Source organism: Theobroma cacao, chromosome 2 (assembly GCF_000208745.1).
Source record: "Theobroma cacao cultivar B97-61/B2 chromosome 2, Criollo_cocoa_genome_V2, whole genome shotgun sequence".
Lineage (NCBI taxonomy): Eukaryota > Viridiplantae > Streptophyta > Magnoliopsida > Malvales > Malvaceae > Theobroma > Theobroma cacao.
The window spans coordinates 34,945,335-34,951,334 of record NC_030851.1 but is presented as its reverse complement, the minus strand read 5'-3'; positions in this window follow the sequence as shown (position 1 = coordinate 34,951,334).

The following is a 6,000-nucleotide window of genomic DNA, read 5'->3' as shown; positions in this document are numbered from 1 at the left end:
ACTTGGGTTTATCTCATGAAATTCAAGTCTGAAACAAGAAAATATTTACTTCATTTCTTCCATTGGGTGAGGAATCAATTTAATCTGGGAGTTAAGATTCTGCGAACTGACAATGGTCTCGAATTCAACCATGAGGACTTATTGACTTACTACAGTGAAAATGGGATGGAACGTTAGTATAGTTGCACTGACACTCCACAACAAAATGGAGTGGTGGAGCGTAAGCATTGACATGTATTGGAGGTTGCCAGGGCATTACAATTTCATGCTAATCTGCCCATTCAATTTTGGGGTGAGTGTGTCTTGACAACAACCTACTTAATTAATTGAATGCCTCTTTCTGTTTTGCGTGACAAAACACCATATGAATTATTGATTGGAAAGGCTCCAACTTATAAGCACTTAAGGAGCTTTGGTTGCTTGTGTTTTGGGCATGTAAACAGCAGGCCTCGAGACAAATTTGCCCCACTATCTCGACCTGGAGTGTTCGTAGGCTATCCTAATGGTCAAAAGGGATATCGTATTTTCGATTTCGAAAATAAGTACATTTATACTTCTCGAGATGTTACTTTCTATGAAGATTATTTCCGTTTTGCAGCAGAAGGAATTCAACAAAATATTGGTGGTCCACTAGCAAATTCTCATAAAAAATCTATGAAAGACACAACAAATCTTATGGGCAACAATCATGAGCACATTTTGTTGGATCACACGGAACAGCCTAACATGGGGCATATAGGCTCATGGGTCACAGAAAAGCTAAGCCTTGATAATACACAGTTTACCAATGATCACGTAACTATTCATGAGGAAGTCTTGGGTCATGATCGATCACATGGGACTCCTCCCACTCATGATGTTACAACCGTTGAGACAGTGGCACCTTCAATTACTTAATCCACAGGAATTTCAGCTCCTCTTCCGACTAAACGCACTAGAAAAATTTCTAGCACATTGGCAGATTACAATTTTGTGCTTTTGCCCTCTCTCGCTCCATCACAGCCCACTCCACCATCAGCTAACTCAACGGTATTTCCTTTATCTAAGCATCTCACATATAATCAATTTTTTTATACTCATAATGCCTTCCTAGCAGCCATTTCCATCACAGATGAGCCAAAAACCTTTTCTCAAGCAGTAAAGCATGATCACTAGAAGAACGCTATGGCCAAAGAAATTTCAGCATTGAAGGAAAACAAAACGTGGGTAATCACCACTCTGCTAAAAGGTAAACATGCTATTGATTCAAAATGGGTTTATAAAGTCAAGTACAATCTGGATGGTAGTGTGGAGTGTTATAAAGCACGACTAGTGGCCAAAGGTTTCACCCAAGTTGAAGGGATAGACTTTCATGAGACTTTTGCACCGGTTGCCAAGTTAGTTACTGTCCGATGTCTACTAACTGTCGCCGCTGCTCGTAATTGGGAGTTACACCAATTGGATGTAAACAATGCATTCCTTCATGGTGACTTGGACGAAGAAGTCTACATGAAGATTCCACAGGGTTTTGCACATAAGGGGGAGCATCGTGTTTGTCGGTTACAAAAATCTCTTTATGGACTCCGTCAAGCATCACGAAATTGGTATAAAAAATTTACTTCCTCTCTCATATCCATTGGTTACCAACAATCACATGCTGATCATTCGTTGTTTACATCATGTCATGGTAAATCCCTTGTTACTGTCTTGATTTATGTGGACAATGTTATCATCACGGGCACGGATTTGTCTCGGATTAATTTCTTGAAACTGTACTTAGATGATAAATTCCACATCAAGGATCTTGGTAAATTAAAATATTTCCTTGGCATTGAGGTTGCACGATCATCTACTGACATTGCCTTATGTCAACGCAAGTACGTGCTAGATATTTTAGCTGAAAGTGGCATGATGGGCAATAAACCTGCTACATTTCCCATGGAGCAGCACCACCAACTGATTGCAGGATCTGGCGAGCCTTGTGAAGATCCAGGACAATATCGGCGTCTTGTGCGTCGGTTACTTTATCTTACCATCACACACCCTGATATTAGTTACGTTGTGCATATATTAAGTCAGTTTATGCATGATCCACGACAACCACACTTGGAGGCCGCTTATCGCGTATTCCGCTATTTGAAGAATGCACCGGGCCAGGGTATCTTTCTTCCATCTGACAATTCACTCACACTTCGTGCATATTGCAATGCTGATTGGGCAGGATGCCCCCTCACCCGGTGACCTACTTCTAGGTATATTGTGTTTCTTGGGTCTTCCCCTATTTCTTGGAAGCCAAAGAAACAAACAGTTGTTTCTCGCTCTTCGGTAGAAGCCGAATACAGAGCCATGGCTACAGTCACTAGTGAGATAATTTGGTTGATTCAACTACTTCGTGACTTTGGTGTCATATGTTCTACTCCTATTTCGTTATTTTGTGATAACCAAGCTGCAATCCATATTGCCTCAAATCCAGTTTTTCATGAACGAACGAAGCACATTGAAATAAACTGCCACTTCGTTCGACATCACATTCAGTCGAAGGTACTAATTCCTCGTCACATTTCCACTACATACCAGCTGGTTGATATATTTACAAAAGCTCTTGGTCGGGATCGTTTTCTTGAACTGCTTGCCAAGTTGGGCATCTCAAATCTTCATGCACCAACTTGAGGGGGAGTATTGACGATCTTGATGTACAGAATCAATCCTTTCCATAATATTTGCATAATCCTTTCATCACTCATCTCCATAATATTTGCAGAATCCTTTCCATAATTGCAGAATCATTTACTTGCAGAATCATTGACTATTGACTTGCAGAATCAATGACTTCCATGATTCGTGGCTAGAATTCCTAGCCAGATTGTAGGACATTTCCTTCATTAGCTGATATGGTCTTTATTACACATATTGTGATTAGCTATAGTGTTATGTATATAAAGGTGCATAACCGGCTATCAATGTATAAAAAAAATAAAATAGAAATATTCTGATTTTATATGAAAGTCCTCTGATTTTATACCCCAAGTTCATTAATTCTTGTGGACAGATTTGCCTCACTAAATTACCTCACTAAGATGTTCCGTGCCTTCCATAATACCCAGAAAATATAAATAATCCCTTCAATCTCTGTTTTCTCTATTTTATTTATCAATAACAAGATCCATTTAGTTGTCAAGGAGTTATAATTCTAAATATCCTTAAATCTTGATGCAATCCATACCATCCTTGCAAAACTGTCTATGCATAGATAATGGAATTCGGTTTCCTTTTCCATTTCACATAAAGGACATACCAACTTTACATTAATTCTCTTTCTACTTATCACTATTCTTATAGGCAATATTCTATTAATTACTCTCTAACCAAACAACCAAATTTTCTTTGGGATGGCCAAGTACCATAACTTTTTCCAAATTCTGATATTATTAGCCAAGGTCCCCACATTATTATAATTTACTCTCCACAAGCGAAGCTTTCGATTTCCCGATTTAACCAAACAATCGCCATTAGGATTATCCAGCCACATAAGAGAATCATTTGGCTTTCAAAAGCTCAAAGAAATGGAATTAATCAATCAACATTCATATGGTAAAAACAATCTCCGAATTTTACCTTCATCCCATGTCATTGATTCCAAATCAATTAACTCCCTTACCGTCATTAGCTCACCAAAAGAATCATCACAGACATTTATAAGCCTTGGGGAATCATAAGGAATCCAATTATCTTTCCTCACAAGTATATCCCTCCCATTGCCAACTCTCCATATAAAACCCCTCTTAACAAGTTCTTAACTTTCTCGAATGGTTCTCCATAAATAACTTGGGTTTGCTCTTATTGTTGCTTCTACAAATTCCACTCCAGAAAAATAACGTGTCTTGAGCACTTTATAGGTTAGAGAAGGCACTTTCTTTTGAAGTTCGAACCTTGCTTAGCCAACATTACTAGATTAAACATCCTTGTATCTCTAAAACCCATTCCTCCTGAATGCTTTGAATTACATATAAATTCTCAAGATTTCTAATGCATCTTATATTTTTTTCTCATTACCACCCCACCATAATTTTGCTACAATCAAATCAATATCATGACAAATTGAATTCGACAATCTAAAACAACCTATTACATAAGACAAAATGGATTGAGCCACTTTTTTAATTAAGACTTCCCTGTCAGCTACAGACAGCATTCTATTTTTTAGTTGGAGATTCGTTTCATCACCTTGTCTATGACAAATTTAAAAATTTGTCTTTAAAATCCATCATAAATAATTGGCATTCCCAAATATTTACTTCCTCAGTTGTCTCTATTGACTCCCAAAATTTGGCATACCATGTTAACATTTAAATCAATAACATTCCTACTAAACAAAATAACAAACTTCTCAAATTTAATTTTTTTGCCAGATGCCTACTCATGTTTGTCTAGTAACTACTTCAATGCCAAAATTTCCTACGACTTTGTCTTTCAAAAAATCAAACTATCATTAACCAAAAAAAAAATGGGTAATGTTAGGACCACCTCGACTTACCTCCACTCCCAAAATACTCTTATTACTTTTATCCACAAACAACATGGTTGAGAGTGTTTCTATAACATGGACAAACAGGAACGACGATAATGGATCTCCTTAACAAAGGCCTGTTAAAGGAATAATTATATCTCTTGGATTACCATTGATGAGGACTAAGTATTTAACTGTTGAACTAGAAATAAATACATCTAATTTAAGTACAAAATAACCCACTTTCTTATGTCTTTTGTTATACAAGTAATGAGTAACCTCATGTGCCACTATCACATTATCAGATATTAGGCTTCTAAGCACAAAAGCACTTTGATTCTTAGATACAATACATGGGAGTAAGACTTTCAACCGATTAGTGAGCGTTTTTGATGCAATTTTGTAAATCACATTATATAGACTGATGGGTCTGAATTGACTTACTTGTTCAGGTTGAGATATTTTCGAGATCATGGAAATGAATTTATAAGTAAACTCACCAAGATCAACTTATCGATCTAAACAATCCACGACAAATTTGTGTAATTCATCCCCTAAAATATGCTAATATTGTTTAAAGAACAAAGCAAGTAGCCTATCAGGTACTGGAGCCTTCAAAGGATTCATCAAAAACAATGCAGTCTTTACTTCCTCTTATTTCAACTATGAGTCCCTCATTCATCCCATCATCAACTCTTGAATGCACCTTATCTAGCACTTCATCAATCAAAGATGGTTGAGATGTCATAAACAACTTTGAAAAGAATTCATTAATCTCCATATGCACATCTTTTTGTCGCTTCACCCACTCTCCATTATCTATCTTTATTACCTAAATCATATTCTTCTTCTTTCTTTCTGCTGCTCTCTAATGAAAAAACTTTGTATTTTTATCACCATTTTGGGGACAATCCACTCTTGCCCTCTATTCCCACATCAATTCTTCATCTCAAACTAACTTATTTAGCTCATCTTGCTTACTTTTGAACTCTATAGGATCGAAGGTTCGAGCCTACGTGTCACAAACTACGCTATTTCGTTTAAATATATAATAGTCCGTGCAACTCTTGAATGGATGCTTTCATGCAAGCCAACCAATAACTCAAATATGAACAAACAACAGTAATAGACACAATTGGATTAAGGCAACACAACATCAAAATCGGAGAGCATAACGAATACTATATACATAACCACTGGAACTACATAAAGAAAAATATTTTATTAATATCAAAATAAGTACAAAGGGACTTGAAAACATCGTCATCGGGCCATAAGGGTAGCTCTAGATGACTCGCTATAAACATACTTTTTCTAGTGAGGTAGTCCAATAATCCGTTGACTATTCACCCTCTATAAAGAGATTACGAAGTTTTACAAATATTTCACCAGTAGCCATTACAATGTTACAGATAAGGACATTCTTTTTCTAAAGGGTCTTCCCTTTAAAGACTTAACAAGAATTTCTAGAACTATCACCAAATGCCAATACAATGTTTGAAAATGAGACATCT